At 33.1% G+C, this 13,232-nt stretch overlaps 1 long non-coding RNA gene across 1 annotated transcript; it reads left to right on the plus strand.

Moving 5' to 3' along the window:
* Positions 1 to 5,140: 5,140 nt before the first annotated feature.
* On the plus strand, positions 5,141 to 12,231 carry LOC134842755 (uncharacterized). The gene is made up of 3 exons (XR_010162542.1): positions 5,141 to 5,262; positions 5,974 to 6,177; positions 12,086 to 12,231. It is a non-coding gene; the product is annotated as an uncharacterized LOC134842755 (long non-coding RNA).
* The last annotated feature ends 1,001 nt before the right edge of the window (positions 12,232 to 13,232 follow it).

Here is a 13,232-nt window from a genome sequence, read left to right on the forward strand (position 1 = left end):
GCAGTAAGGTTTTCAAAATGCATGAAACTGTAATAATGTCACATTGATTATTTTAATTTACTCGATGAAAATCTCACGCGTCAGGTGAACAAATTTTGTACACGCTTTTTTGAGAAAGATTTCACTGCGTTGCAAAACCTAGCAAAGTGGAAAGGAAATGGAAGTTATTTAGACCGGAAACAAATGGTAAGTGTTTCAAATTTAAAACTCAGACTTTCAGCGTGGGTAGCTCAGATCACTAGCTGTCCGTGGATGTAAGAACTTTGTTGTTTTCTGACAAACTTTGCCCACAATGGCCCTTGAAGTTAGGCAATTTTAAAGTGAAAAATTGAATTTGCTTTTAGTTTTGTCCACTACTTCAGCATTACTAAAGTATTGACAAGGAATTTAGAGATTTACTCAAATAATGTTGATGTCTTTCCTTGACAGCTTACCATAGTTTGTTAGAGTGTGTCTTTTCACAAATAGAGATTTCTAGTAATTCTTATAAATTTCTTTTAATTTTCTGGATGTCAGAACGTCATTTGAGGCTATAATTTAAAAGATTGCAACATAGTTTTGTAGTTGACCGGATATTCGAGATTTTCAAGTGATTTGGTTTATTTCTCAAAACTTTGCTTAAAAGAATGGCTGAATAGCGTGGATGACTTATGACACGCCTATTTGTAAGAAATTTTCTTGCTCTGATTGGGTATAGTGGTTAAGTTGCTTGCAGTATTCCTTAGTCCTCATGCGTGTTTGCCCAAAACCAATTCAGATTCCCCTTGGAATTTTAAAAATTGGTCTATGGCGACTACAACTTACCTAAATTGAGTTTTTCGTTTTTAAATTGTCGGCTAATATACTTTGATACTTGTGAAAACTATTTTCTGAATGTTTTTGACCAAAAAATTTGAATTCAGTTTGTTTTGCCTTCAGTTTAAGACAATGAGATTTGAAATATTCTGATAATCTTTTAATACTATCTTCCAGTTGATGAAGTGCTGAATTTACATCCTGGCTTTCTCACAAAATATACCGTGTCGTCATTGTCTTGCACAGTTTTATACGAATCGGACAATTGTTTATTAAGATCAATTAATGCAGATTACAATTCAGAAATCCTAATGATGTACTCTGTGGGACACCATGATGCAGTGAACTCATATGAGACTCGATACTTGCTAGATTTGTTTTTATAGCTGTCTGTTGCTTATGAAATAATTAATCCTCGAAATCTCGTTTTTTTTTTGAAAAATCTAACAAACTTAGTTTATTTTTGTAGAATTCTGTCATTAATAGATTTGATCAATTTTGATTGATCTAACTGATTGATCTAACTCTCTACAGTACAAAATAGCGTAAACGGCCAAATAGGAAAAATGAAACACAAACTAAGAGTTGATAAAGAGTTTGTTGGGTTGTAAGTACTAGTGTAATTGCTCAGATAATGTTTTTCAAAATTATTCAATATCTTTTTGGCTATTGAAATAGGTATTTAGTATTTCCAGTCCTCTGAATCGTCTTTTTCAAAAATGGGCGTAACAAATGCTTTTTGGTGATCTCCGAATACATTTTTTTTTTCAAGAATTCACTAATCAGGAATGTTAGGTGCATTCATTTTTCAGAGCCCCTGCTGAAATATCAAACAATCCTGGCGTTTTTTTTTAATTTTAGCAATTCAATATTGCGTTCAACGGTTCAAGTGCTATATTATTATTACAGTTTTTGTTTGTTTATTTCTTTGTTGTCTCGATTCTGATTGGTTAATAATTTCTCTGCTTACTGGCGAGTCTGAATACGCGATTGTCTAAATACTGCTAGGTAACCAAAACTGTGCCAATCGCCATCATCCGCACTAAGGTTTTCAAAATGCGTGAAACTGTAATAATGTCACATTGATTATTTTAATTTACTCGATGAAAATCCTACGTGTCACGTGAACAAATTTTGTACACGCTTTTTCGAGAAAGATTTCACTGCGTTGCAAAACCTAGCAAAGTGGAAAGGAAATGGAAGTTATTTAGACCGGAAAAAAATGGTAAGTGTTTCAAATTTAAAACTCAGACTTTCAGCGTGGGTAGCTCAGATCACTAGCTGTCCGTGGATGTAAGAACTTTGTTGTTTTTCTGACAAACTTTGCCCACAATGGCCCTTGAAGTTAGGCAATTTTAAAGTGAAAAATTGAATTTGCTTTTAGTTTTGTCCACTACTTCAGCATTACTAAAGTATTGACAAGGAATTTAGAGATTTACTCAAATAATGTTGATGTCTTTCCTTGACAGCTTACCATAGTTTGTTAGAGTGTGTCTTTTCACAAATAGAGATTTCTAGTAATTCTTATAAATTTCTTTTAATTTTCTGGATGTCAGAACGTCATTTGAGGCTATAATTTAAAAGATTGCAACATAGTTTTGTAGTTGACCGGATATTCGAGATTTTCAAGTGATTTGGTTTATTTCTCAAAACTTTGCTTAAAAGAATGGCTGAATAGCGTGGATGACTTATGACACGCCTATTTGTAAGAAATTTTCTTGCTCTGATTGGGTATAGTGGTTAAGTTGCTTGCAGTATTCCTTAGTCCTCATGCGTGTTTGCCCAAAACCAATTCAGATTCCCCTTGGAATTTTAAAAATTGGTCTATGGCGACTACAACTTACCTAAATTGAGTTTTTCGTTTTTAAATTGTCGGCTAATATACTTTGATACTTGTGAAAACTATTTTCTGAATGTTTTTGACCAAAAAATTTGAATTCAGTTTGTTTTGCCTTCAGTTTAAGACAATGAGATTTGAAATATTCTGATAATCTTTTAATACTATCTTCCAGTTGATGAAGTGCTGAATTTACATCCTGGCTTTCTCACAAAATATACCGTGTCGTCATTGTCTTGCACAGTTTTATACGAATCGGACAATTGTTTATTAAGATCAATTAATGCAGATTACAATTCAGAAATCCTAATGATGTACTCTGTGGGACACCATGATGCAGTGAACTCATATGAGACTCGATACTTGCTAGATTTGTTTTTATAGCTGTCTGTTGCTTATGAAATAATTAATCCTCGAAATCTCGTTTTTTTTTTGAAAAATCTAACAAACTTAGTTTTTTTTTGTAGAATTCTGTCATTAATAGATTTGATCAATTTTGATTGATCTAACTGATTGATCTAACTCTCTACAGTACAAAATAGCGTAAACGGCCAAATAGGAAAAATGAAACACAAACTAAGAGTTGATAAAAAGTTTGTTGGGTTGTAAGTACTAGTGTAATTGCTCAGATAATATTTTTCAAAATTATTCAATATCTTTTTGGTTATTGAAACAGGTATGTAGTATTTTCTGTCCTCTGAATCGTCTTTTTCAAAAATGGGCGTAACAAATGCTTTTTGGTTATCTCCGAATACATTTTCTTTTTCAAGAATTCACTTATCAGGAATGTTAGGTGCATTCAATTTTCAGAGCCCATGCTGAAATATCAAACAATCCTGGCGTTTTCTTTTAATTTTAGCAATTCAATATTGCGTTCAACGGTTCAAGTGCTATATTATTATTACAGTTTTTGTTTGTTTATTTCTTTGTTGTCTCGATTCTGATTGGTTAATAATTTCTCTGCTTACTGGCGAGTCTGAATACGCGATTGTCTAAATACTGCTAGGTAACCAAAACTGTGCCAATCGCCATCATCCGCACTAAGGTTTTCAAAATGCGTGAAACTGTAATAATGTCACATTGATTATTTTAATTTACTCGATGAAAATCCTACGTGTCACGTGAACAAATTTTGTACACGCTTTTTCGAGAAAGATTTCACTGCGTTGCAAAACCTAGCAAAGTGGAAAGGAAATGGAAGTTATTTAGACCGGAAAAAAATGGTAAGTGTTTCAAATTTAAAACTCAGACTTTCAGCGTGGGTAGCTCAGATCACTAGCTGTCCGTGGATGTAAGAGCTTTGTTGTTTTTCTGACAAACTTTGCCCACAATGGCCCTTGAAGTTAGGCAATTTTAAAGTGAAAAATTGAATTTGCTTTTAGTTTTGTCCACTACTTCAGCATTACTAAAGTATTGACAAGGAATTTAGAGATTTACTCAAATAATGTTGATGTCTTTCCTTAGGTAAGAATCAGAGAAAGGCAAGCAAAAGCGCCAGGCAAATGAGTTAATCGGTAATTAACTTTTCAACCGCCGCGACTAATTTTTTCGACCATCGCGACTCATTTTTCGACCGCCGCGACTAACTTTCCTTTGATCACGCCGGAGGTGGTTAGTGTTAATTTGGTTGCGCTGGTGACAGTTAACTTTCCTTCAGTTTCGCAAAGTCTGGAAAAACCAAGTTTTTTTAAAGTTTTTTTTTAGTTTTCCTAGCCATTTTTGTACAAAAATTTTTCTCCAATTTGCCTGTATTACTATGACTGCCTAATTTGCCTTATATGTGTTTTCACGTCAGATCCTTTTATCTCACCTACCAGAAAAAAACTACACTAATTTAGAAATAAAAAGAGTGGTTTTCTAAAAACTTTGGTCGGAACATTTTGCCCTGCTCGCACAGTAATCGCGGCTATCCTTGTTCCATTTTGGTTTTAGAGGTGGTATTTTTTCTTTCAATTTTTGTATCGCAAGGGGTTCAACGCTCGGCTGAGTCTTGATCCTTTTTTTGTATCTTTCAACTCACTTTGGCTTGCGGGATCAAGTTAACATCCCCCCTACCCCAATATACCAAGTTATGATTGTCTACCCCAGTGTTCATTTTAATCAAATTTTAAAATTAAACCGTGTTTTAAGCTTTGTGAATCTGAGAGTGTTGCTCAAACTGGTCAAATTGTTTTGAATGATTGTGCTAATTTGACACCTCAAAATTTACTTTTCTCATCCAGCCGTCTCCATGCAATACTCAAACTCGGTTTTTCTCACACCTCTTTTCATAATTTATACTTCTGCAACTTTTTCTTCGATATATGGCCGGCTGTTACAATTTTATGTCACCAAAAATGGTGTCAAGTTGAGGTTTGGGAATAATTCGATTTTGATTTGTTGCAGCAATTATCAGTTTTTGAAGATATGCCAAGACCCCTTTTTTCCCCTCCCATCGTTCAAATCTAGTTATCTGTTGTTTTTTTCAGAGGCAATTTTTTCCAAGAAATTAATTTTAATGCCCACAGAGGTAATAAATTACAGGTTATTACTTATTTCCCACCGCTATTTGATTGTATTAGCTCAGTTTATCTCTGAAATCGACTTATTATTGCTTTTATTGTGAGCCCAATTCAATACTCCTTGGAAATGTATTCAGTTTCAAATTTATATTGTTTAATTTTCTGGCTTCCTGGTGTTTTCAAGATTTTTCTGTTGCCAAATATAATCTAAAACTTTTTGAGTCATTTATTTTTAAATCGAAATAATTTTTTGATACATTTTTCCAGATTCGATAACTTTGACTGCCGCATCTTTGTTGATCCATGACAATTTTTTCTGTCAATTTGTTCATTCTATCTCAAACAGATACTTTTAAGCTACCAAGGCAGCATCTAATGACAAACGCAGGAATTTTCCGAAGAGGGGGCACTTTTTCTGAGAAAAAAATTTAAAATAATGTCGAGCTTTATCATGTCGACCAAATTGGTTTCTTGAGCTCCCATATAACTCTATAAAGAAGTTTTGAACAAACAAGCAGTTTTAAAATGACCTCAAGTGGCATTTTTTGGAGCGATGACGCATCATAGAAAAAGTTCAAGTTTGGACTACTGAAAAAAAAGAAAAAAGGGGGGACCGTTTGGAAAAAAATTGGGAAACCAGAATGGATGGGGGCGGGTATGATGCAACTGGCACGCCCGCTGATACAGCAAATTAGCTTAGTAACCGAATAATTACTGCCGTTTAACAGCTCAAAAATAAAAAAAACCTTTGAAATAAAAACTTTTGAAAATAATATTTTGAAATTCAGTTTTGCTTTGAGCAAATCGTTGATTAAAACCTCTTTAAAAAGTTGTCTTTAGTAGATTCATTTTTGAAAACATCATCAAAACATTTGCCGAATCATCAAAAAAATTGCTTAAAAAATGCTGAATCTGAAAATTGTTCTCTTCGCTGTTCTGGCTGTGACAGTGGTTCTGACGCAGTTGGCATTTGCAGGAGACATGAGTATGAGAAGATACTATCTGGACAACTGGATACCGGAAAAAAGAGCAGTTTCTCCTTGGGTAGGTTAATAAACTGTTTTTCTAGCTTTAACTGGAAACAACCGTAAAAACAACGAATTTTCGCCTTGGTATAAAGATGTTTTGAGCGTTACTCTTAAACTAGAAATATCTTTCGCCCATTTTTATTTATGCAAGCAAGCTATGTACTTTTTTCATCGTAGTATATTTTTTCAAAAATGTGAAGAACACACGTAAGTTCTTAGATACTTAAAAACGGTTTGCTCAAACTTTACCGCAATAAAAAATGATAAAAAAACTTTTGGCTTTTTTACTTGATCAAAAAGAATGTTAGAAAATATTTGGCTTTCTTAGTTGATCAAGAACTACGCTGAACTACCGAACTTATTGATGAAAAAGTTAAATCAAAAGATAAAACCTTTCATAACTGTTTTCATAACACTGTGTTTATAACCCAGCTCATCATAGTTGCAGAAGGGTAAAAATCTCCAAGCTTCTGTACAAGAAAAAAGTTTAGCTTCATATTTAAAAAGGTACTTTTTAATATGAAAGTTTCAAAATCTTGGGAGATTTTCATTATTCTAGAACTTTTCTTTTGTTGTGTGCCAGGGGCGGATCTAGGATTTTCTCGAGGGGAGGGCGGATTTAAAAAAAAATTTCGAAAATTTTGTCGATCTTTTTTTAGGTCGACCGAATTGATTTTTCCAGCTCTCCCTAAGCACTGTTTAGTCCCTGTTTTGGTCAAATTTTCTGCACCGCAGCCAAAGTTTTGAAAAAAAACAGTCCACAAAAGGCGTTTTTGTGGCATTTTTTGGAAAATTTTGACCAAAAAATGGCATTCTTCGGCGCGAGCTCCCCCTCAAAAATAATATACATTGGCGCCAAAGAAAAATCTGTAGAAAAATTTTAGGGTCGGTCGGCCCGTATGGATTTGTTAAAAATTTCCAAAGGGGGCCCCTTGGGGTCGGCAGGGGATCGAATCCCTGAGGAGGAAAGAAAAAGGCGTCCGCCATCGCCCCACCACCCCCCCCCCCTAAATCCGCCCCTGTTGTGTGCGATGTTTGAGGACTTTTTTATAACCTCATGGTTAATTACCTCATGGTTGTTCTGGACTCATGGACCTTTAATCTCTTCACTAAATATGAACCCAATTTGAAAAAAATGCGTATAAAGTTTCCATTGCTTTTCGTTTTGTCCGGCACTGTATTAGATAACTGCTAGACGATAATAGCTCAAAAAAGCCACAAATCTATTCTTAAGACAGTTTGAAATAATTGGTTTTAAAGCAAGCTAGAATAAATTATATGTTATACCGGATCATTTGCTGTCAAAACTATACTAAAGTGAGCCTCTTATGGAGCCCGGCAAACTTTGAAAGGAGTAGAATCTTCCCTAATAAGTTTTGCCTATATGTTTTTTTTGTAATTAAAATGTGTCAATATTACAATTTTATCAGATAATTTTCAATGTTTTTAGAAAATTTACTTTTTTCATTTCGTTTTGGTTTACATTAGAGGCTATAGATAATATAGTTTATTGCCCGCAATTAAAACCGTAGTTCTTGTTAAATTTTTATTGTCGAAAAAATATTGGGTTTGCGTTAAATGATTGGCCCGAACTTTGCAAAAAAATGCACCATAATAATTCAGCTAAAATTCAATGCAAAGTTTGTTTTTATTTGAAAAAAATTGTTTTGAAGTTCAAGCTTTGTTTGTTTTGCCGGATATTTTAAATTGCAATACTGCACTATTTCAGCGAATGACGTGACTATAATTAGTAAATACTGTATTTTGTAGAGATATTCAATTTTTGTTCTAATTTACGCAGAATGTGACAAAACATTTGAGCTCTGCGTGGTTTTGTCTCCAGACAAACTTCAATTTTTTATCTAGACATTTTTGAGAAGTTTTGCTGAAATGATCTGAAATGTATTGCTGTAATAGAGCTAAAAATCATGTTAAAAAATTTTACCCGATATATTATGTGAAATTATGCAACCAATCCGCGTTAATTTCCAGTTTTTAATTGAGCTAATTCAGTTGAGCTATTTGTTCAAACTAACGCGCTACTACATGATGAGAAACATATTTTTTGGAACTCGAAGCAAGGTTACTTTGGCAAGATATTTGTTATCATGCTTTCCATTTTTTCTTCATAACTATTTCTTTATTTTCGAAGTTTGTTTATGTTCGCTGGTTTTTATTTGTTTTTCTCCACCTACTTCACCTTTCCCCATGTTACTCGCATTTGAATTCCTCCCCCATTCAAAATTCGATCTAGAAAACGCAATTTTTTAAATCAAATTTTCAATAAAATCTTGAATTTTATTGTCGAGCAATTAGAACGGCAGTTCTTGTTAAAAATTTGATTGACGAAAAAAATTGGATTTGCGGTTAATTTTCGGCCCGAATTTCGCAAAAAAGCACCATAATAATTCCGCTAAAATTCAATGCAAAGTTTGTCTTTAATTGAGTAAAACTTGTTTTGAAGTTCAAGCTTTGTTTGTTTTGACGGATAATTTAAATTGCAAACTTTTCCTATAGTTTTCGTTTTTAAAATCTACTATAATTGGTTTTTGAGGTTTCTCTTGAGGCATCATTGAGACTTCATAGTTAACATTGCGTGTAGCGGTAATTAAACAAAAGTGGAAATATGGTTAAAAAACTATGAATTCTAAACAAAGATTTGCAGTTATCTTAAAAGGCAGTGTGACCCGCACTGACAAAAAAAGAATAGGATCAATTTTACTATGAAAAAAGTACATTGATTAAGTTTAGATCAATTTTAGTATGAAAAAAGAAAAGTCCGACGATTAAATAAAAAAGATGAAGATTGATTTGGATTGATTTAAAATTGATTTAAATTGATCTTAAATTCCAGTAAAAAAAATTGATCCAAATCGATTTTAAATCGATTTAAATACATTTTTTCTAGTCTTAATTTGTTTTTATTTTTAGGGAATTAAAACGGATTTATATTGATATAAATTGATTTTTTTCATTCTAGATTTATCAGTTTCGAATTTCTATAGCATTTGATCATTGCCTATCATTTTTCATTTTACATCTATAGCGTATTGTAGCGTAAAAAGACCAAATAAAAAGACCAAAATATCGATAACATTCTATTATTTTCTTGCATGTTCTGAGTTCAAAAACTGACCTATATTGACCCTTTTTTTGATCCGTTTTGCCCAAATTCTGATTTATCTTCATAATTTCTATGATTTAATTGCATATTAATGAGATCAAATTTAAATTTATTCTGACCCTTTTCTTGTTTGTTACAAAACATTTTGCAAAATCTGACGTACAAAAGTTTTCTATGATATCATTGCCTACTTTGGAGCTCAAAATTGGATTTATGTGAATCGTTTATTGAATTCTATAACATCTGGCACAAGTGTTTATATATAAAAAATTGAGAATAAAAAATTCCTTCGCCGTGTAAGCAAAAAAATTGATTTTACTGAGTCTGAGAATCCATCCAAATTGATTTAAATCGATTTTTATGGCACTCAAATCGATCCAAAATTTTCAAATAAGATCAATGTAAATCGATTAAAAATGGATTTAAATGAATTTTGGTTTTAGTGAGTCGGAAAATCCATCCAGATCGACTTAAATTTTTAGTCACTTAAATTGATCCAAAATTTTCAAAAAACATCAAATTAAATCGATTTAAAGTTCATTTAGTTTCGTAAAATGTACATTGTTAATCGATTTGGATTGATTTAAAATCGACTTAAAATCAAATTAAATCGATCCCAAACCATTTTTGTCAGTGCGGGGAACAATAAAGGCTTTGCTGTGATACACAATTTTGTTATTTCGGCTTTCAGAAAAATTGACGGAATAATTTTGCGTGAAGAAATTTCAGTGATGATGAGTCATTTCGCGCTATAGGTAGGCGAACAAAATTTTATCCGTTCCACCGATTTTGTCAAGTTCTCATCAAAAAAAGGCTCCCGGCAATTTTTTCTGATCCTAATTTGCGTTTTTCCTTGCTCGCTCGATAAAACAAACATCACTAAAAATTGATAATTCGTGTTTTGAGTTTTAATCTCATTGTTATCAAGTTTTGTTTGGTCTCAAACGCAGTTCTTTCGCATTAGTTCTGGAAAAGGACATGTCAGGAAAAACGATGATAGCTGATATTCCCATTGATCGCCTAGGTTATTTGCAAACGCAATTCACGAGCTGTTGTCGAGATAATTGTGGTCCGTAATATGTCATTATCTTGCAAATTTCGCAAAAATGTTGATCTTTAACTTGTATTGTAAGACAGCAATCACTGTGCGTTGTATGGTTTTTCCAAAATTAGATACAAACTAATGCGCAATGGAAGTTGAATAGTTGGCTTTGCGTAATGGCACGCTTAGTAATTTTCTTGGTACTACTTTTGAGTCAATTCGGGACCACCTTGAGTCAATCTAACTATCTACTCTTAGCTAGATCAACTCTTAGGGGTTGGCCAAGCCCCTTTTTGCGATAAATACATCCCTGCCTGAAGAACATTGCCGATAAGACTATGTCATAGCAACTATGATAGACAGTTCCCGCATGCATTTGGCATGTTCTAATTTTGAAAAACAGTTTGTTTATAAGTTATTCATTTCATCATTACGAGGCCAAACAGTGTATTTTGTGAATTGTGAGCAGATTCTGCAACAAGGAAGCTTCCTTCGTTCTTATTTTGCTCTTTCATTCTCTTTGATCGTTCCGACAAATTTTCAACATGTTAAAGATTTGTCTCTGGAATCCAGGAACACACAGAAACAGAATTGTGCGCCTATTCAGTGCACAATTTAGCCTCGTAATGAAAAATCTCACAAAATATGTAATCAAAAAACTTTCAGACTAAAAATTGAAATTACTACATCGTATATATCGGATCAAGTAAGCATCCTCCCCGCCAAATAGATCAAGTTAAGATCCTCCAACCCAGCGCTTAATTTAAATTAAGTTTGCTAAGCGCTGCATATCAAATGCTCGATTCTGATTGGCTAAAAAATCCCAACTTAGAACCAAGTTAACATCCTACCACCAAACGGCTTTGGGGGGAGGATGTTAACTAGGTCCTATATATCTGAAAAGTTGCTCGCTTGAACTTAATTTACGATTTAACAACAATAATTGGATTGTCTTATTTGTCAACAAAATTCAATTTTGATTTTTTTTTGAATTTTTGACCTCATAATGTTGAGGGGGGAGGTTTTACGAAACAAAGAAACTTAGAAAACTATCCCTCCCACCTAAGGTTTTAAAAACAATTTACTGAAAAGTGACAATCAACCTCTAAATCGGGGAAAAACCGAGAGTATGAAATGGAATTTTTTTTGGTGGTAAGACCGCCTAGAGACTTCTGTCAGTTGATTAGAAGATTAACCTTTTGCGACCTTTGGGTGATCTAGTTTTATCTGAAAACCAAACATTTGTTCGGACCAATTTATTTCAACACTGAGAAACTGTTTGGTATTTTGCTGTAGGAGTCCAAATCGCGTCAAACAAGTCTTTAAAACTATACCACACTCACTAATTCTACTAGCTTTCCATGAGTTAGGAAAATTCTGGTTAAAACATATCTGAAAAGGGTCGACTAAATTTTGGACTTTTCTCTGTCGAGATAATCGAGCTAAACCATTTTTAGTTGACAGTGTCACAACACATCAATTTGGGGCCGAATAGTCTTTTTTTTGAAAAAGTGGCCGAAAAGGTCGAGAAAAACGAAACAGCAACTTTTGGCCGAGAAACTGGAAGCTTACTTGAACTGGGTCGAGCAAAATATAACACACTTTTTTTGCCTTGGGTCGGCAAAAACGATCCAACAAAAATCGATCGAGAAAAACAAAACATACCAAAATCAGGAAATAATTGCAAAAAAGCTGGGATGGCAAAAAGTGATTTGCTGTGATTAAAGTTAAAATTTGCTAATGCTTTTTTTGTTTTAGGCGAGATACAGAGGGATAATTGACAAACAACTGAAGGGCAAAATTGAACACGGATTGATGTGAACTGAACAAAACTAACAGCTCTCTCCTGCATCCAATTGAAAAATTTTGCCCATCAAAGTACCGATATTTTCTGACATTTTAATGACAATTTAAGATTGAAAAATTGAAATAATAAAAATGTTATCCACCAGGACAAAATAGGACAAAGAAAATGAAACCTTAACATGGAGAAGGGTAATTGTTTTGTAGGGCTGAAAAACGTACGGCTTCACTTTGAACGTTTCACTGATACTTTTCATCAAGATGTGTTAGCTGAAAAAAAAATAGGTTTTAGTTTGAACGTTTCACTGATATTTTCATCAAAATGTGTTAACTGAAAAACTTTTGGCTTCAGTTTGAACTGTTCACTGATATTTTTCATCAAAATGTGTTAGCTGAAAAAAATTCGGTTTTAGCTTCAACGTTTCACTGTTATTTTTCATCAAAAAGTGTTAACTGAAAAACTTTTGGTTTTAGTTTGAACGTTTCACTGATATTTTCATCAAAATGTGTTAACTGAAAAACTTTCGGTTATAGTTTGAACGTTTCACTGGTATTTTCATCAAAATGTGTTAACTGAAAAACTTTCGGTTTCAGTTTGAACTTTTCACTGATATTTTTCATCAAAATGTGTTAGCTGAAAAACATTCGGTTTTAGCTTCAACGTTTCAATGTTATTTTTCATCAAAAAGTGTTAACTGAAAAACTTTTGGTTTTAGTTTGAACGTTTCACTGATACTTTTCACAAAATGTATTAGCTGAAAAAAAAATCGGTTTCAGTTTGAACGTTTCACTGATATTTTCATCAAAATGTGTTAACTGAAAAATTTTCGGTTTCAGTTTGAACGTTTCACTGATACTTTTCACAAAATGTGTTAGCTGAAAAAAAATCGGTTTTAGTTTGAACGTTTCACTGATATTTTCATCAAAATGTGTTAACTGAAAAACTTTCGGTTTCAGTTTGAAATTTTCACTGATACTTTTCATCAAAATGTGTTAGCTGAAAAACATTCGGTTTTAGCTTCAATTTTTCACTGTTATTTTTCATCAAAAAGTGTTAACTGAAAAACTTTCGGTTTTAGTTTGAACGTTTCACTGATATTTT

This window comes from Symsagittifera roscoffensis, chromosome 3, assembly GCF_963678635.1.
Source record: "Symsagittifera roscoffensis chromosome 3, txSymRosc1.1, whole genome shotgun sequence".
NCBI lineage: Eukaryota > Metazoa > Xenacoelomorpha > Acoela > Convolutidae > Symsagittifera > Symsagittifera roscoffensis.